The sequence below is a fragment of the Melanerpes formicivorus genome, unplaced genomic scaffold (assembly GCF_026170545.1).
Source record: "Melanerpes formicivorus ecotype bairdi unplaced genomic scaffold, bMelFor1.0.p_v2 SCAF_51, whole genome shotgun sequence".
Lineage (NCBI taxonomy): Eukaryota > Metazoa > Chordata > Aves > Piciformes > Picidae > Melanerpes > Melanerpes formicivorus.
Window position 1 is genome coordinate 1839763 of NW_027142403.1, and position 21263 is coordinate 1861025.

Below are 21263 nucleotides of genomic sequence, written 5' to 3' on the forward strand. Positions count from 1 at the left end.
CTTAATCATTTTTGTGGCTCTGTTCTGGACTCTCTCAATCAGTTCCCTGTCCTTCTTGAACTGAGAGGCCCAGAACTGGACACAATATTCCAGATGTGGCCTCACCAGGGCAGAGTTAGAGGGGGAGGAGAACCTCTTTCAACCTACTAACCACTTCCCTTTTAATACCACCCAGGATACCACTGGCCTTTTTGACCACAAGAGCACATTGCCGGCTCATGGTCAGTCTTCCATCTACTAGGACCCCCAGGTCCTTTTCCCCTCCACTGCTCTCCAGCAGGTCAGTCCCCAACCTATACTGGTACAAGGGTTGCTCTTTCCCAGGTGCAAGACTCTACACTTGCCCTTGTTAAACTTCATTAAATTTCTCCCTGCCCAGCTCTCCAGCCTGTCCAAGTCCTGCTGAATGGCAGCACAACCCTCTGGTGTGTCACCCACTCCACACAGTTTGGTGTCATCAGCAAACTTGCTGACAGTGCACTCTGTGCCCTCATCCAGGCCACTGATGAATATATTGAACAGCACTGGTCCCAGTACTGACCCCTGAGGGACTCCACTAGATACAGGTGTCCAACTAGACTATGTCCCCTTGTCCACAACTCCCTGACTTCTTCCCTTCTACCAGTTCTCAATCCATCTTACTACCTGATCATCCAGACCACACTGTCTCTGCTTAGCCGCAAGGATGCTGTGGGAGACAGTGTCAAATCCTTTACTGAAATCAAGGTAAATCACATCCACTGCTTTACCATCATCTATCCATGTGGTGATGTCCTCATAAAAGGCTATCAAGTTTGTCCAAAAGTTCTGGTTCTCTTAATTTCTCTATCCACTTCATACCATTTATGATAGCATAGAGAAGATCTGATTTGCCTTTGAGTCTTGCAGATGTGAATCTAGACCCTGAAGCCTGGAGGGTTTCAGTGCTGTACATCTCTGCAAGAAGAAATGCAACTTCAAGGGATTTCAAGCAGAGAAATGGGGTGTTCAATGTCTTGCAAACTGGGTGAGATCCTTCAGAGGAGTGAAAGTGCACTGAGGTTACTGTTTTAAACAGCACATCTTGAGTGTTCTCAAGGGAAGGAAGGCCATCTTGTAGGCTCTCTACTGCTCAGCATAGGTAATTGAGCTAGGTCTAACTTCACCCATCATTTCTGCTTCACACCATTTAAAAACTCCTCTTTTTTTTGGTCTCCTACCATGTTTTTTAAGCTGCAAATAATCAATGCTGTTTGATAGATACATCCAGAGACTGGAATTTCATTATATATTCCAATGTTATGCAGGGAGTGTTTGACACTCAAGCTAAGTTCACTATCTCGAGAGTTGAGCATACCTTTTTTAAATCAGTAGGGATTTTGCCATTTACTTGAATTTAAATTGTTGAAAAGGCTCTTGTTTTGAGGGAAGATATCTGAAAGTTCCAGAGCAGGCACATCTGTTAGCCAGACGTCACTTCAAAAATCCTGAGTTTAGTAGGAAGTTTTAGAGGCTTTGTGGGAAATAACAGACTACTCTAATGAACTGCAGAGTGTTCAGATTAACCATCTAGACAGAAGTTTGTGAGTCTAGGAACTCCTCAGCACAGAAATGCTGGAAACACAAGCAAAATGTTATGCTAGGTCACTCAAACCTGAAAATACATAATCCTTTAAACTTGTGAAGTCTTACTGCCTAAAAGTGTGTCAGAGTAAAATAGTTCAGGCAGGGTCAGCATCAGTAAAAACTGTGACTGTTACTAATTTCACCCTCACTGGTATTTATCCCCTGCCACTGTTGTTTCCTCTTCCTAATTCATATTATAGTGGAGGGGCTTTTTTGTTTATCCGTATGAATAGACAAGCTCATGAACTGGACCCAAGCAGCAAATGGCATTGGAAGGCAGACAAAGTGAACTAATCTCCAGTTTATAAATGTATGGTGATGCTGAAAGATCAAATGCTTCAGCAAGCAACTTTAAAGAGGAATTGGGGTGTGGAATTTCTGAAGGAAAGGAGCTGGAGGTAACAGAGCACAATATGGCCTGAGCACAATGACACACTCAGTAGAGAAATTTAATTATATAAAGAGGGACAATGGATGAATCAACTAGAAAAACAGACACCAGAGAGCAGAAAGAAAAGAAGAAGAAAAGAACCATTTGACCATAGGAAAACAAAATGAAGAGAACTTTGCAGTTCCTAGTAGCCAGCCTTGGAAACTAAAGAGTATATAAAACTTTTAAAATCTCATTTGTTTCCTAGACTGGCAAGGAAAAGAGATTGCGAGAGAAGAACTGGCTCTGCTATCGTGCAGCTCAGACTGCTTCAAAGGTCTGCCTGGTGTGACAAATAGTGCAAAGCCCTTTGTGATCACTGGATGAAAGTCATGATAGTAAGTCCAAAAGATCATTCGAAGGCCAAGCCCAACAGCTCTCAGCCCTGATTCAGGCAAAACTGCCATTGTTTCACACATGAGTGTCTGGAAAACCAAGGATACAGGGGCACCAAGCCAACTGTTTTGTTGTTTTCTTTTTTCCTTTCTCTCCTTCCCCCCCTGCCTTTAACTTATTGTGGGGGGGAAAGAAGAGAAAAAAAGGCAGGCAGCTTTTCAAGGTGGAGGAAATTATGAGAAAGGGAGGGGGGCCACCCACTTGTAATTCAAGGCTAAGCAGATCCTCCACTACTCTTTCCACCTGCCCCCAGCTTGTCTTATACTTCGCATCGTTCATTTGAGGCCGGTCTGTCAGCCCCAAATGAGAACTTTGCAGAAAGTTATGGGCAAAACAGCCTGAATGGAAACTGTTCTGCAAACTTAATTCTAGCACTTGAAGTCAAATGCAAACTAGAAGCAAAGCAGTGGGACTAGCTGATCGTTCAGGAGAGATCGGTCAGGTACAAATGCTTTGATAATTACATGGATACAAATTCGAATGAAATGTCTTTTTAGCATCTTAAAGGGAGCCATCTCTCCTCTGTTTCAGGATGGTTTGTTTGTTGTTTCGTGGTTTGTTTTTCTTTTCTCTCCTCCTCCGCCCCCCCTCCCACCCCCCATCCCTGCCTGTGTGTACTTTGCAATCATAGTCAAAGCAAGCAACTATGTTTGGTTCTCCTTAGGGCTATATTGAAAGCAATGAAGCATCTTCATGATCTATTGTTCTTAAAAATGTACACGCTGAGTCAGTCTATCAGCATCTTCTTGCAGCTCCAGGAAGGATTTCACATCGGGTTTCAGTGATTGTTTGGGAGGCTGGGGGAGGATTGTGGCTGCTTTACTTTTCCCTGGGAGTAAGCTTTCCTACTGCTGGTAACCTTTGCAATTACTAAGTAATAAGAAAGGCAGTTATTTGGGTGCCGTTCTGTTCAAGCACTGAAGCCACTGCGAGTTTGGAAGAGCTCAGCAGAACGCCTAACACATTGCAGAGATGGGCATCATGCTGTGCTTCACAGGCAGTCTTAACTCAGGCAAGCTTGCATTGAAGTCAGCTGAGGCTTTCCCCAAGTGAGAAATGAGTTAAAAACTGAGGTAAGATCCTGATCTTTTACCCAGGCACAACTCCAAAAACTTTAGAAGGGCTGCTTTTGATTTAATAGCATTTTAACGGAGATCAGAATCTGGGCTTCAATCAGGACTTCAGCATTTGGCTCCACTCCTGTTTGGGCCTTTATTAATTAATTTATTTTTTTTTTTAATGGTCAATTAGGTTAACTCTAATAACCCTTACCTCAAAGTTCACTTGAAAGAAAACTTAATAAGGCTTTTTATTTTAAAAAGGGGGGTGGGGGGGGGGGAAGCAAAACCCTAAAAATAAGTTTAGCTATGGTCAGCCAGGGTGGGAAATTCCATTGTGGCTGCAAGCCCATGGCAGGTAGAGTGGAATTTAATGAAGGAAACTGCTGTGTTTTTGTGTCTTTCTGTATGTTTTTCCTTTAAAACCAAGAGCTGGGCAGGCTTCCCATTTGACCTGATCTGACCCAGGCAAATTGCTTCTTATATAAAAACAACTGCAGACTTGGAGAATGTGAAAATGCACTGTATCCTTTTTCCAACTCAGGGAAAATGAAAGCCTGAGAAACAGGACGGCCCTGTCGATACTCGTTGAGCAAAACTATCACTCAAGCCCGATAAAGAGAGATTAGAACAGGATTCCTTATGCCAGAGGGATTCATTATAAGTTAGATTTCTTTATGTGCTTTTTTTTTTTCCAAGCAGACACACTTACCGTCAGTAAGAGAAAAATCCATTTCCCAGGTATTTTGTGTGTGCGAAGGGAGGAGAAAGAAACAAGAGAGAGGGGTGGGGGGTGAGGAAAGAGTTTTTTAACTGATGCACCCAAATGAAAAGAAATAAATTGATAGTTGTTAAAATGTAGGCAAAAGGCCCAGGTTTTTAGTGTTTGCTGTAACTGGGGAGAGCAGGCATGGGGATTCAGGGTGTGTCTGCTGATATTGTATTCAGATGTGTTGCCTTGGCATGTGTACTGACGGATTTACTTAAAAAAAAAAAAACAGGGGAAGAAGGAAAAAAAAAAAAAAGCATTGTGTGCTTGTGAAATGACTTCATAAAATCCTTCCCTTTATGAATTATTTTGATCACAGGGCTTGTTGTTTAAATTTCTAAAGTACCGTGCTTTTTTTTTTCTAATTGCCTTCTTTTCAGAACTGTCTGTTCTGAAGTTGGCACCTTCCACACAGCAGCACGCAGAGATTAAAGGAGAGGGGAGGTGCAGAGGCTTTCATCAGACCAAGGGGGTGACATTGTGCATAAGCAAACTCCCATCTGCGGGTCACCCCTGAAATGAGGCTTAAACTCGCAGTCTCTCTTCTCCCTTATAGGCACCTCTAATCTGCAGCACCTACGCTGAGGAGAGACAGGCAAACGCTTGAACCATCGCTTGCTGCCATGTCGTAGGAGACAGAATAGACTTTTGTTTGCTGTGTCTTGCTTAAAATGGAGGTGAAGGGCCTCCTACTTGGGAAAGCAAGATGCTGGAATACTTTCTGGGTTCACTGGGGCCTACCTTTCCAAAACACAGATTTTGCTTGTTCTCTGTGAGCTTCCATCACTTGAGGCTTTTTTCTTGCTGTGGCTCACGAGTGCAGCTAATAGAAGGAAACTCTTGACCATTTTTTGCTCCAGCCATTGTGTCAAGGACCTGCAAAGTCACCTCCCCAAGATCAGAATCGTTGCACAGATCCTCTATTTGTCCCAAAGTTACGGTGGTATTTTCAGACTAGACATAAAACCTAGAATGTTTTACTGGATGAGAACATGGTGCTGGTGATCAGGAGAGCTGGAGTTCAGTTGCTGCTTGTTCTTGTTATTTTCTGGGGAACATTCACAAAGTTGTTATTATATTTGTTATTACTCCATGGAGTCTGAAGTAAGGTAGTACTTGTGACAGCCCTCCAAGACTATTTCTGCTTGTGTAAAGGAAGAGGTCAGAATAGTACTGACCTGAAAAGGACTTTCAGCTTTTTATTCTAGAGTTGTATTTGGGACATTAGGATTTCCAAAGAAAGGTGATATTACTGTCAGGAATGCTTGTGTTTTCAGAATGATGAGCCTGGCACTGTTTTGAGGATAGGATTAGTAGTTTTATGTTACATATATTGATTTATCTGGGTCTCTTCTCATTGCCCTGTCTGCTGAGAAAAAAAGATGACAGCTGCACATATAAATAGGTGTAAGATAACAGCGAATGATAAGTCAGGGTTCTAGATTATAGTGAAGAAGGTGCTGATTCCCATGGAAACAAATAATCCTTGTTTGCCTGACTGGATGTGGTGTTAGAACTTTACCTCAGCCTTTAATGACAAGTGTAGTTGTTCTTGGGGTACCCAGTCCCCTGAGCTGGAAGACAGGGATAGGGAGTAGAAGGAAGTCCTCATAATCCAATGTTTAGCAACCTGCTACACCATATAGACATACACAGGTCTACCCTTCAGGTAGAGGAAGGCTGCTATTAGGTCTCCCTGGAGACTTCTCCAGGCTGAACAAGCCCAGCTCCTTCAGCCTGTCATTGTAGAATAGTTGTTCTAACCCCTGATCATTTTCATGGTCCTCCTCTAGTCCATGCTCTTTCTGTATTGAGGGCTGTACACAATGCTCCAGGTGAGGTCTCACCAGAGCAGAGCAAAGTGGCAGAATCACCTGTCTGGATCTGCTGGCCACGCTTCTATTGATGCAGCCCAGAATGTGAGTAGCCTTCTGGGCAGCAAGCACACACTGCCTGCTCATGTCCAGCTTCTCCCCCATCAGCAGCCCCAAGTCCTTTTCTGCATGGCTGCTTTCTGTCACCTCATCCCCCAGCCTGTATCGATAGTGAGGATTGTTCCAACCCAGATCATCTTGAGTGCCATCACGCGGTACATATACACCCAGTCAGCATGGGTCCTGTGACAAGGTGATTGACTTAGTGTATGAGGGAAAGGCTGTAAATGTTGTCTATTTGACATTAGTAATGCCTTTGACATAATTTCCCACAGCATTCCCTTTGATGGCTGAGCCTAAAGAGTGGTGATCAATGGAGTTAAATCCAGTTGGTGGCCAGTCACAAGTGGTGTACCCCAGGGCTCAGTATTGGGGCTGGTTCTCTTTGATATCTTTATCAATGATCTGCATGAGGGAATTGGGTGCACCCTCAGGATATTTGCAGATATCATCAAGTTGGGCAAGACTGTTGATAACCGTGAGGATAGGGAGTCTCTGCAGGGAGATCTGGCCAGACTGAATTAATAAGCCAAAAACAGTGGTACAAGGTTCAACAAGGCCAAGTGCTGGATCCTTGCACTTTGGTCACAACTCCATGCAGCACTACAGGCTTGGAGAAGTGAGGTTACAGCTCAAATACTGCAGTTTTGGGCCCCTCAATGCAAGAAGGATATTGAGGTGCTGGAGCATGTCCAGAGAAGGGTGAAGTGTCTAGAGAGCAAGTCTTGTGAGGAACAGCTGAGGTAACTGGGATTGTTCAACCTGGAGAGAAGGAGGCTTAGGGAAGACCTTCTTGCTCTCTACAGCTCCCTGAAAGGAAACAAGATGTGTGTTGGTCTCTTCTCTCAAGTAATGATTGATAGGTGATAGGGCAAGAGGAAATGGCTTCAAGTTGCACCAGGGCAGGTTCAGATTGGATTCTGGGATAAATATCTTCACTGAAATGGTTGTCAAGCCTGGAAAAGCCAGAGTGATGGCTGGGTCACCATCCCTGGAGGTATTGAAAAGATTTGCCAACGTGGTGCTTAGGAGCATGGTTTAGTGGTGGACTTGGTAATGTTGGGTTGATGGTTGGAGTCAATGATCCTAAAGGTCTTTTCCAACCTAAATGATTCTATGATGCTGTGATTAATTTTTGCTGTATGGACTTTTTCTGTGGGTAGCATAGGTTTCAAGTCCTGGTAGACAGGAAAACTCTGGAGACAAACAGTGGAAACCCTATTAGAAACCTTTTGCTTCATATTTTAGAGACACTTTGTTCCCAGAAACTCTTTTCCATACCTTATAATATATTCATTTTGATGCAGAGAAATAAGACTATATGTAGAAATTTTCTGTTTATTTCATGTTGTTTCCCTTTGCAGCTTAGATATCACTCTAATCTTCAGCTGCGCTTTAGGCAACAGGAGATGAGTGCCACTCAACAACCTTTCCTTGATGGCAGCTCTCCTTGGCCCTTCATGACAAGGGTGTATTATCTTTGTCATTATGAAATTTATGTAGAACTCCAGTGATTTAAATGTGCATTTTTGCTTCCTGTGTGTAAACACTAGAACCACGGTGCCATGGTTTAGTCATGAGGTCTGTGGTGACGGGTTGGACTTGATGATCTTTGAGGTCTCTTCCAACCTTGGTGATTCCGTGAACCATATCAGGCATACTCCACCATGGGCTGGAGACTAAGCCATCTAAATTTTTAGTGCATATATGAATCCTTTTATCCATTAAAAGCTGGCTGTATACCTATCATGAATCACTTGTTCTAAACACTGTTTTCTGTTGCACACGCGATTGGTTTGAGTAGTATCTTGAGCGGGTATTGCCAATGCACTGACATATTTTTCAACTTGGACTGTTTCTGTGGCATCATCAACAAAATATGACACTCTTATTATGCAGACTTTAGGGAGAATTCCTATTTTAAGAGCTTGTTGGAACATACTAACATTCCTATGAAATACATGCACATTTTCCTGTTGATTAGATGGTGTTGGGTGATATGAATGATCTCGAACGTCTCTTCCAACCTGGTTAATTCTGTTCTGTTCTGTTCTGTTCTATTCTATTCTATTCTATTCTATTCTATTCTATTCCATTCCATTCCATTCCATTCCATTCCACCCCATTCCACCCCATCCCATCCCATCCCATCCCATCCCATCCCATCCCATCCCATCCCATCCCATCCCATTCCACCCCATCCCATCCCATCCCATCCCAACCCATCCCATCCCAACCCAACCCAACCAAAACCCAAACTCAGTACCACTTTGAGGATAATAAACAAGAACATTATTCTCTAACCTAAAGTAGAGAGGGAGAGAACTTAGGCTGTTGAAACTGTAGAATGGACTGAAACAAGAAAATTGTATTTACCCAGTTTGGAATCTGGCAAGCACACTTGAAATGCATTTTTCTTACTGCTTTTTATTTTTCTTATTCACAAAGAGTTGGAGGATTTCAGTCAGGTCTAAAGTCAAAATAAATATGATACCTCCCTCCAGCAGATCTTACCTCCTTTAGCTCAGAATTTGTATAGAGCATTCAGTAGGGTTGAATAGTATTTTATCTGGTTAAATTAGGCTTTGAGGTTTGTAAAGTTTAAACTTGGTCCCCTTTTGAGAATGATTTAAGATAGGAATGCTATAATCATGTAGTTATATGAGAATGGAGCAGGTGCAGGCTATGGAAAAATGTTCTTTTCTCCTCCCATCTGTTCTTTGAAGAACTATTTAATTCTTCTTGCAGGAATCTGTTAAAAGCTTTTCCTAAGGTTTCCCTGAAGGCAGACAATTTGCTGCAGAACCCCACAGGCAGTGTCTTCGGATGTACTGGGAGTAACTTGTGCACAGTCTCTTTCTTTTGCTTCTCCAGGTGAAATGAGAAAGCCAGGAGAGTATGCTTAGGGATCCTCTCTGTACCCTTCTTCCCAGTATGACAGAGACTGAATGAGTAGTAGCGTCCTGTTTCATTTCTACTGATGGGAATAGCACTCTTTTCTGTTGCATTTAAAACAATGAATGGAATTGGGTTGCTTTTCCTCCTGTATGAGCCTCTGTCAGTTATTCCAGTTTTGGTTTTTGAATATCCAAACAAATGATAAGAGAAAGCAAAATTACCTCAAAAATGTTTCATTTGTAATAGTTTCTGCTCCTGAATAAAGGCTACCTAAGTTTATCAGGCGAGATGTCCAGTTGCTGGGGAAGTAAGCTGTGCTACATTTCTTAGTTCTTTGTTTGTCTTTGTGGCCAAGGGTCCCCAGATGTCTGAGTTTTGAATGTTTTTAAACTCAGGGTCATGTTCTCTTCTTAGTGCAGATTTCTTTGCAACTCTTTGGCTACCATTAATGGAATTTGTACATAAATTGCTTTTGTAGGTGTAGAGGAAGTGGTCCCAAATGATTTATTCTTCCCATCTGTATATTGGGAATGCCATCAGATGGGCAGGAAGAAATGAGTACCAGTTTACAGCAGAAAAGTATTAGTGGAATTCCCCCAACACACAGCTCCCCTGCAGCAAGACAGAAGCATGTGCGTACAGGAAAAGTCTGACAAGTTTGGTGTGAGCTGGGATTTAAACTTCCTTCAAACTCTGAAGTTCTGGAATCCAGAATTCGTGTCCAATGCATCACTGACAGTGTTGAAGTCACAGCTAAGGCTAAAAATCCTTCCTGCTTAACCTTTGCAATCTGAAAGTCAGCACTTTAGAATTTTCTCTAAATTAACTGAAGAGAAACGGGCCTTTCAGAATGTGATTCTTGTTCTCCTTCATCAACAGATCTGTTGTGATGGGACAAATATCTCTGTCTGCCAGTTAGCAAAGGCACCTGGCAAAGTGCAGACTTTACAGATAGCTAAAACAAGTGAGCTGAATTCTCCCCAGCACTGCCTCTCTTGGATGTGTTCAGAAAAATGAGAGTGGGTGTCTTCATCTTTTGAGCTTTCCTGTTGGGTTTTGTATGAACTGACACTGATTAACTGAAACAGACCTTTAACTCAGACAGTGATCAGACTCACAGAGAGTACAGAAATCCTCCATTTTTCCAGTGTTGTTTTGATGTTCTTGTTTTGTTCAGTTGTGGGGTTTTTTTTAATGTTTCTATTAGATACTGCAAGACAAATCTGATCTTGCTACTGGGGGAGTTAGTCCAGGAGATAGTAGAAAACTGGGCACTAGCTGCACAGTTCAGAGAACCCGTGTTAGCAGGGAACAAAACACCTTAAGAACTGAGAAGTGGCATGAGTATGATGGCATGGTACTATCTACTGCATTCTCAAGGCATGTTTTCAGTATGACACTGTAACATATTTACTGTGTTTTGTTACCACTTTTGGATATCACTTATGGTTTTGGTTACTAGCTTTCCTGGTTCAATGTAATCCCACCTCTAGGTTTAATGGAGCACGTGGTTTAGTTTTAGGTAGTCATGTGTGGAGCAGGAAGTTGGACTTGATGATCCTTATGGATCCCTTCCAACTGGAGATATTCTATGATTAGATGGTACAAGCCCATCAGTTAAATTACTGAGGAGAAGGAAAAAATTCTAGGAAGCTATGACAAAGACCTTGAATTGGTTTTATACCTTTCCTTCTGGATGCACAGCTGCAGGGGATCTGTGTGTTGGGGGAATTCCACTAATGCTTTTCTGCTGTAAACTGGTACTCATTTCTTCCTTCCTATCTGATGGCATTCCCAATATACATGTTTTTATACCTTTCCTACTGGATGCATGTTCTTGGCCTCCATTGCAGAGGAAGGGCTGGACTAAATGGGACATCTGTATCCCCATGTTATTCAGGAGACTTCTTGTCTGTACACAAATACTCACATGCCTATGTCAAGCCTTCCAGTCTCCCACACTCTGTAAGCAGTTGGGTTTGGCCTTTTTCTAACATTTAAGTAGGTAAGTGGAAACACAGACTTGTCATATGACATGGGTAGCAGGTCCCAGGAACATATGGATCAAGAGTTTCTTGTTTTCTAGTTCAGCTCAAGCTCAGTTCCTCTTACCTGCACAGACATCCTTCCTGTTTGAATGTACATCCTTCTTCAGAGGCAATTTGAACTGTCAGGCCAGTTCCTGATCACTGTATGGGACTAGACTGCTATATGGGACTGTTAAGACATTAAAGTGAAAGGAGAGCATGTAGTTAGTGATCATCCTGCTCAGGTAGCAGCAGTGCTACATTTTGCTTTCCAGTTCTTTTCAAGTCAAGAAAGAGCTGGGCAAGCTTATAGAACAAGTCCCAAGCATGCAGTGCTACTACCATGCCTAATACTTACCCGAGTCACTTTATATTGTGTATGTGTGCTTAGATGTATGTATAATTTATGTATAAATATATGAAAGCATACAGATGTACCTGTGTTTACCCAAGGGAAGCACTGCATTTAGCTGCTTCACTTTGAAAGACCTGGTAGTTAAGTCTTAAAAGTAATTTAAATACTCATAGCAGTCATAGAATCATAGGATGGTAGGGGTTGGAAGGGACTGCTGGAGATCATTCAGTCCATCCCCACTACCAAAGCAGGATCACCTAGGGCAGGCCACACAGAAACACATGCACGTGGCTTTTAAGTCTTTAGAAACTCCACAACCTTTCTGTGCAGCCTGTTCCAGTGCTTCAGCACCCTCACAGGCAAGAAGTTTTTCCCCACACTGAGGTGGAACTTTCTGTGTTCCAGTTTGTGTCTGTTGCCCTTCATCTTATCACTGGGCACCACTGAAAACAGACTGGCCCCTTCTTCTTAGCACCCACCCTTTGGATATTTGTAAACATGAGTAAGATCCCTTCTCACCCTTCTCTTCTCCAGGCTAAGCAGCCCCAGGTCGCTCAGCCTTTCCTCATCAGACGGATGTTCCAGTCCCTTAGTCATCCTCAAAGCCTCCATTGAAGTCTCTGTAGTATTTCCCAGTCTCTCCATTTTGCTCTGCAAAAGGACCATGCACATTGCATATTTGCCTTGCAACTTTGTTCTTTCCAGATGCTTTTGAATAATAGGATCAGGACTGTATTTGTCTCAGTTATTGTCTTAAAGAAGTGTGAGTGATCAGAGCAGTCATTTCTATGACAAGGAAAGCATGTTTCAGATGCAAGAAAGCGTTCTGTTAATCCTGGTTTCTAATGGTGCTGTCTCTGACAATGTTTTCCTTTTGTGGCCTTAAGCAGATCACATCATCCCTTTGCCACCGTTTTCCCATCTCAGAAAGCCCTTGTGAGCCCTGACAAAGTAACACTTGGAAGGACTTTTGCCAATGAAAGTCGCTTGTAAAAATGTACGGACTGAAAAGCAAACAGTGTGATTCTGGACTGGCGTTTTGCATAGGCATCCTGGTGAACTTTACCTGAAACTTAGCTCTGTATCTCTGAGCTTTCAAAAAGCAGAGACAGCATCTGTAGTATTACATTTAATTTTATTAATTAGATGTTTGAAATACATTATGCTGTGAGCAGCCTCAAGTGAAGTGATGTGTCATGGGCTGCACCCCGGGATGAAAGCACAAGAGAAATTCCTGTTCTGGTTTTCACACTGTGATCTGACACTTTGCCATATTGCATAAAGCAGATTTTGAGCACTGCAGCTTCACTGACCTGAGGCTTGACAAGTATTTTTTTTTTCCCCCTTTTACTTGATTTTTGTCATTGTCTAAGAAGTTAAACGCTCTGTACTATGCAGCTCTTCCCAGGTTGCACAGAAAGGCTTTGTCATAGACTCTTGATGAGATTGATCTGTTACTGTTTGCTCATTTCCAGCTTTTCAAGACAAAAAGAATGTGTACCTGAGTTCAACCAAAATGGTTGTGTCTGCCTGATTATATCATCTGTGGAAGCCAAATAATCTAAGGTATGCACGGTTTGATAGACTAAGCATCCAACAAAAGCTTACTTAAAATGAGTCAGATCTGTGATTCAAGAGCCACATTAGTTGAAATGAATCAGTCTTGCTCTTGTTGGTGTTGGGAAATTTAAGAAGAAAAGCAAAAGAATTGCTGCAGCATAACAATGCTATCCATTGTAAGCCACTGCCAGCCAGGGATACCAGGCAGCAACCAGCCAGGCCAAATCAGCACTTATTTGTTAATTCCAGGAATGTCTCAAATATTTGAGGGCATTTTCCTGACAGAGCAGTGATGGTGGAGGGTTCTGGCATAGCAGTTCATCAAGGCATTATGGATCCTCTTGTTTGAAAGCGTTCACATTAGGGCACTCCTTTAATTGCACCTGAACCCTGATTGTTCTCCACGCTGTTCCAGCAGGAGTGGTATAAATCCACATGGACAAATAAAGCAAACAGCAATTCTTGCAACATCCCATCTGGAAGCCAAGTTCACTTTTTCTTTCTCTCTCCTTGGAACTTATTTTTTACAGCAAGCAAGAGGTCAAAATTCAAACACAATAGTTCAGATGTGCTCACCTATCAAATACGCTTCATAGTTAGTACACCCTCGGTCATTTTTAGGCATAAAGGGAATTTATCTTTATCTTTCTTTATTCCCTTGGTGTCCTAGTGCTCACTTCTCTGTATTTGCATTACAGATTTATCAGGTCTTTTGCAAGTACCTCCACTCAGTGTACAGACACCTCTTCCTTCAAGTGTTTCTCTCCCTTCATTACATCTCCTTAACTGACAGTTGTTCTCCCATGCCAGGTCAAATCCTCATTTCCTTCATCTGTCTCTTAGTTATTTTTTCCCTTCTGTTCTTACAATTCAAAGAAGTTGCTCATCTTATGAATATAATGCAGACATAACCAAGTGAAATTCTGTGTCTCCTATTATTTAGGAGGTAAAACTGTGCTACTTGGACAGACTATTTGAGCCATAAACCTATTAACTTATTCATTTTGATTCCATTGACAAGTGTTTCTTCCTGACCTCTATAGTTGCATCCAGACTTTTGCACAAGCAATATTCCAGATTTCTTGGGCAAACAAGATGGATACACTTCAGTGAGATGCATACACATCAGTCAGATGCATACACATCTGTTCCAACCTTGATATGATAAATTCACACAGGAAATATTTAAATCTAAAGAGCAGTTAAATAAAAGGGGGGGGGGGGGGGGGGGGGAATCCATGCCTGAGAAGAAAAATATTCAATTCTGTTTCATAGATCATCATTCTGCAGTCATAGTGTTTGAGCATATCCCAAAAGTTCATTAAGCAATGCAGCTAATATCTGATGAATTCCCATTCTTGTTTGGCTTTTGGTTTTCCTTATCCAGCAATAGAATCTGGTACCCAACTCATACCCTGCATTTTTGTCACCTTGCCTTTTTCAATTCTGTTTCTGGTCCAGTCTGTTTACTTAGCTGTTTCCTCTAATTTAGTGAATATAGGACTGGAATGTTTCTGAGAAAAAAAGATTCTCAGTATCCTTGGAGTAATCTTTCTGGGCTGACACAAGCAATATTCTCCTTGTCCACATCTTTTTTATTCAGGCTGGTATTAGGCCAGATCCATTGTTCTTCAGAACTGAGCATGTGATGTTCATTGTAACCCACTCATCTGCTGAAAAATTGCCTCCTGCTTAATTCTTCTCCAAAGGCTGATGGAAATTGTGGAGCTCTGTTTTGCACTGTGTTTCAAGCATTGGTTGAGGAGGATTGTTTAGGCTCGAGGTGAGGAGAAAGTTCTTCACTGAGAGAGTCGTTAGCCTTTGGAATGTGCTGCCCAGGGAGGTGGTGGAGTCACCATCCCTGGAGGTGTTCAGGAGGGGATTGGACGTGGCACTTGGTGCCATGGTTTAGTCATGAGGTCTGTGGTGACAGGTTGGACTCGATGATCTTTGAGGTCTCTTCCAACCTTGGAGATTCTGTGACTGTTTCCCCACATGATATTAGCTTGGTCTTGTCTGTTATACTTCTCCCTTTCAATCATGAAGTGCAAAAGAAGGTTAAGAATAATTTCTTACCCACCAGCAGTCTCCATTGTCAAGCAAGACACACAACATAAACACAGTTTCCTGTAAGTTCACAAACTGCCCTGAGATTGGAGCAATGCAGGTTTGCTGGGATCCGTTTGGGGAGGGAAGGCAAATGCAGGGTGACCTTAGAACTAGCCAAGAATTATGAATACTGTCTGACATAGAATCATAGTTTCATAGTTTCATAGTTTCATTCAGGGTTGGAAGGGACCACAAGGATCATCTAGTTCCAACCCCCCTGCCATGGGCAGGGACACCCCACACTAGATCAGGCTGTACAGAGCCTCATCCAGCCTGCTGTTAAACACCCCCAGGGACAGGGCCTTGACCACCTCCCTGGACAACCCATTCCAGGGTTTCACCACTCTCATGGTGAAGAACCTCCTCCTCACATCTAGCCTGAATCTCCCCACCTCCAGCTTCATTCCATTCCCCCTAGTCCTATCACTACCTGAGATCCTCAGCTCAACATGAGCTCTCAATGTGCTCTTGCAGCCCGCAAAGCCAAAGCCAATCATAGAATGGTAGGGATTGGAAAGGACCTCTAGAAATCATTGAGTCCAAACTCCTTGCCAAAGCAGGATCACCTAGGGCAGGCCATGCATAAATGCATCCAAGAGGGTTTTGAAAATCTGCAGAGGAGACTCTGCAGCAGTGTGATCCAGTGTCCAGCACCCTCATGGTGAAGAATTTTCTCCTCCTATTGAGGTGGAATTGCCTGTGTTCCAGCTTGTACCTGTTCCTTGCCCTATCACTGGGCACCACTGAAAAGAGACTGGCACTTTCAATTTGACTCTCACCCCTTAGATATTTATAGACATTAATAAGATCTGCCTTCAGTCTTCTCAAGACTGAAAACCCCAGTTCTGTCAGTCTTTCTTCACTAGAAAGATGTTTGAGTCCCTTAATCATGCTCATAGCTCTCTGTTGGACTTTCTCCAACAGATCCCTGTCTCCCTTGAATAGAGGAGCCCAAAACTAGGTACAGTACTCCAGGTGTGGTCTCACCAGGGCAAAGTACAGGGGGAGAAGAACCTCCCTAGAGCTGTTGGACACACTTTTTGTGATGAACCCCAGTATACCATTGGCCCTCGTGGCCACAAGGGCACATTGCTGTCCCATGGATAACTTAGACATGGAAAATAATCCCCCCAAATCAGTCAAAAATGAGAGCAGCTATAGATTACTGTTTTATGAGCAACAGGGAAATAATGAGTATTCTTCCTTAGTAGGCTGTTGGCTGAAAGAGAAAGTAAGGCTTTGTTTCTGAATGTGTATGTAGGTCTCAGACTGGGCAGGCTGTCTTGCTCCCTGTTTGTTGATGTCTTAACCAAATGTGTAAGACATTAAAACTGTGCAATGAATGGTGTTTGCTCTCTGCAAATGCAAGAGAGTGCATGCTCCTGGGCACGTGCAGGTTTTATATTCTTTTCTGACTAGCACCTTATGGTTTCATCTTCAGCCAATAAATGTATGTGTTTTTAATATATATATACACACACACACACATATGCACATATATATCATTTAAGTAAACAGCTGTGGACAGGAGGAGAAAGAGTTATAAAAATAAGCACCCTGAACAAGCAAGCTTAGTGTATAACTAAAGGAAACTTTGAAGAAACAGGCCTTCATGAAGGAATAACATTGTTGAAACCATATGTTTTCCATGTACCAGGAGACTGTTTTAATAGTTTACAAATGTATTTAACCACAGAAAGTCTAAAATTAGTCAGGGTTTTAAAGGGCTACAGATTGACACAAGTCATTCTACTTAGCAAAGGACTTCTTTTCATCCAGATCCAGTGAATAAACTTATGTGACTGAGCAGCAGGAGGTATCTGAGGGGACTGGTATGTCTACAGCTGCTGATTGGAGCTGTATAAAACTTCACAGCTAATTTGCAGTATCTGTTTTTTCAGGCATGGGTGTCTGGTGGGATGGATGTATGTATGTTACCACAAGTAACGAGAGTTCTGTCCCTGCTCTGCCATTAGTATACTCAACCATCTTGAATGGAGCATTGCACCTTGTTGTACTAGTTTTGGCCTTGCAAAATAGGAAATCCCTTTGTAAACTGCTTTGAGAGCTACTGAATGGTCCTAGTTAGGAGCTTTGCCCAGTCTTCTCACCCAGAGTTTAGTAACATAAAGCAAAACTCAGGTGAGTATTTAGGGCCTCCAGGGTTTGTGGCTGAAGTTGTTGGTTCTAGCTAGGAGCTTTGCACAGTCTTTTCACCAATAGTTCAGTAACATAAAGCAAAACTCAGGTGAGTATTTAGGGCCTCCAGGGTTTGTGGCTGAAGTTGTTGGTTCTAGCTAGGAGCTTTGCACAGTCTTTTCACCCAGAGTTTAGTAACATAAAGCAAAACTCAGGTGAGTATTTAGGGCCTCCAGGGTTTGTGGCTGAAGTTGTTGGTTCTAGCTAGGAGCTTTGCACAGTCTTTTCACCCAGAGTTTAGTAACATAAAGCAAAACTCAGGTGAGTATTTAGGGCCTCCAGGGTTTGTGGCTGAAGTTGTACCTTGAACATGGCACTTTGAAGATAATTACCCCCAAAATAAAATTGCCAGACTAGCTCAGAAGGGTTTGGAAGCAAATGAAGCTCTATTTACAAGCAATTGCAATCTAGAAATATGAAATGCAATGAATATGTACAAAATACACAGTATATGTGTGTGTATATATACACACACACACACACACACATATATAAAATTTATAAACAACACATAAACTCCTCAGACCCCCCCTGGATGGATCCAGGGGACCTGTTCACCTCTTCTCTCACTCCCTCCTTCCTTCCCATTACTTTTACACAGTAGTTAAAACAGAGATACCCTGCAGGGCCATGAAAGAGAGAGAGAGAGGAAAGTTGCAAGCAGAAGTAGCAGAAGGAGAGAAGAGAAAGAACTGTTTATGCCTCTGCTCTATATTCCCATTAGCACTCTAATGAATTATATAGACCTTATCATTATTTTTCCTTTTACATCCAGTGGTAATTTATTTTGCTTCTTTGCAGTCAGGGACTAGGATAAAGTTCCCCCTTCAAACTGTAACAGGCATGTGTTCACTTTAACAGCTCCAGGGTTAGTTTGAGCTGGGTCCCTCGTAATTAACAAGGTTTGTGAACCTCAGGGAATCCTTCATTGTCTGATCAGAATGATGGGTTGGTAATGAAATCAACATCTTCTGTTGAGAAGTGGTTTTACAAGCCTGTGCAATGCTGTGTCCACCAAAGCTTAGCTCTCTTTTGGCGGTGCTCAAATGCCAGCTCTGCTCTGCTACGCACCCTGTCCGTTCTCCTGTTCATCCTTAGGTGAACTTCATCCCAGATGGCTTCATCCTTAATTGATTCTGGACTGTGTATAACTGCAACTGAGGCATGCATAATGATGTCACCTTCTTCTGTAATATCAAAGGCCTCTACTGAACATGGCCTGTGTTCCTGCATCTGTGAGACTGTGTTCTCAAATGTAGCTTTTGCCCTGTTGATCCAACTGGACTTATTCCCCGTCACGACAGCTATTTTCATTGTGGTTTGAGCTGTTTGCTGAGAGAACTATGTCACAGAGCTACCTGACAATGTCAGTCATTGAATAGTGTTTGAGCATGCTTCCCTGCTAGCTGTGTAGTCGCTTTATGCTTGCCTGACAGGTTTTCATCCCAGTGGCTCATGGGTTTCAAGTCTGTAAGGAGCTAATTTTTCTTCTGAATAGCCCTTGGCCAGAGCAAGCTTAAGAAAAGAAGATGTACTTAGAAGAAGGGAGGAAGGTGGGTTTGGTCCTCAATAGGTAGTTCTGGTGCTTTACCAGAAATCTGAATGAAATATCTCCCCCCACCCCCCAGCAAAAGTACATTAATACAAACAAACATGCAAGCAGAAAAAAAAACTTACTAGAATTTCTGTGTTACTAGAAATCCTATCCAGGTGTTTTGTTTAAAATGTGGTCAAATGAACCTAAGAGGGGGGAAAAAAAAAAGCTCTATTAGCTCCTTTAATAAAGCATTCCTTTCATAGTCTGTTCCAAATGGTCACATGGTAAACACTGGGCAAAAAAAAAATAATTGAAATGTTGAAGGAATAAAACTCTTCAGGGGATAAATTATTTTTACAACTGGCCAATATAAAATAATACAGTCCAAGTCTCTTAAAGTAGGAATTGATAAATGAATAAAAGTGCTAAAAGAGTATATTTTTCACTCGCTGGATCTAACCGTATAATAGCACTCAGCTGTAGTTAATCTCTGGGGGCTTTTGGAACAGGCACAAAAATGAACGTAGCTTCAGATTGACATGAATGATCTTTCATGAGATCTGTGCTACCTGCTGCCTACTGTCAACAGCCATGTTACTGCAGCAAACCTACTCACTCAGCCCCACAGTGCTTTGCCATTCTGAGCCTTTCTTTTTTTCTTTTTCATCTGGATGTTAAGTAGATCATTCCCAAGACAACCCTATTACATGAAGAAGAATTATTCTTCCAGCCTGACACTTGGGGAAACAGAGATACAAGGAGGATAAAGCTTTTTCCCAGGGTCACATTGGTTTGTTCTATCATGTAATCACAGAATCACCAAGGTTGGAAGAGACCTCAAAGATCATCAAGTCCAACCTGTCACCACAGACCTCATGACTAAACCATGGCACCAAGTGCCACGTCCAGTCCCCTCTTGAACACCTCTAGGGATGGTGACTCTACCACCTCCCTGGGCAGCACATTCCAAAGGCTAACGACTCTCTCAGTGAAGAACTTTCTCCTCACTTCGAGCCTAAACTTCCCCTGGCACAGCTTGAGACTGTGTCCTCTTGTTCTGGTGCTGGTTGCCTGGGAGAAGAGACCAACTCCCTCCTGGTTCCAACCACCCTTCAGGTAGTTGTAGACAGCAGTAAGGTCTCCCCTGAGCCTTCTCTTCTCCAGGTGAAACAATCCCAGCTCCCTCAGCCTCTCCTCATAGGGCTTGTGCTCGTGGCCTCTCACCAGCCTCCTTGCTCTTCTCTGATGTGGCTGTTGCCCTTCTCTAATGTGGCTGTAATGGGCCAGAGTGCTGGACAAAAATGTGCTAGAATAACAATTTTAAGTTTGGGGTTCACTGGATACTGTGAAACATGATTACAGCCATGTTGGAGCCATGTCCTTTGACTTCCTGCAGTGTGCCCCAGAATCTCAGTATGCAAACCAAGTATCCATTATATATAAATAACTGGTTACTTAAAGAGCTTTTACAATGTATGAGCTACATGAGTGGGCTTCAAGGACTGACCTCACATGGGCAAAAAGAGCATCGCAAGAGGGAGAAATTTTTCCCACCACAGGGCTGTAGTGGGATTCTTGCTTGCCTTAGAAATGGGTCTGACCCAGAAACTTTTCAAACTTTCATTGAGTAAAAGATCAATTTTTCATTAGGCAGCTACATGCAGAATGATTCTTGGTTGAGGAGAGTGGAAAGAAAGTGGAGACAGGGAAGAATGCACACAAACAGCATTTCATTTATTCTTCTTATGTCTTGGTGGGTCTTTGAGAGGCCAAGCGATTTCTAGCTCGTGCAGGCTTCATCCAGTGGTGTTCTCTCCCTGAGGTCTCTTTCTGGTTTTCCATCTCCTATTCAGACTGTCTGTCCCTGCAGAACTAGTTTGTTCTTGAGACCAGTTGCACTGAAGCAGTTGTATAGAATTAGGCTTTTGTACTGTGTCTTTCAACTAGTTTTGGGTTTGCTGGCATTTCTCTCCCACCTCCTGCAAGCTCATTCTCTGTAAATTTAATCAGAAGTAAACCCAAGAGCTTTTATCTGAATATTCTTAACTTTCTATTAAAGTTATGAAACTACCTTCTTTTCACAGTGCTTCCTTATAAAGCTATTGACCCAAGTGTATTACATTTTAAAGACATCTGAAACTTAGAAATGGATCTGCACTTTACAGCATTTTGGGGTTTGCTACTCCCTAAAAAAGAAAGAAAAGAACTCACCTTCTTTTATCTTCTGGCATTGATTCACTTGGTGTCATGGTTTAGTTATGAGGTCTGTGGTGACAGGTTGGACTTGATGATCTTTGAGGTCTCTTCCAACCCTGGTGATTCTGTGATTGTTTAGCTCTAGAGCAGAATGCAAGCAACTTTGGATAAAACCAGTAGAAGGTAAAGG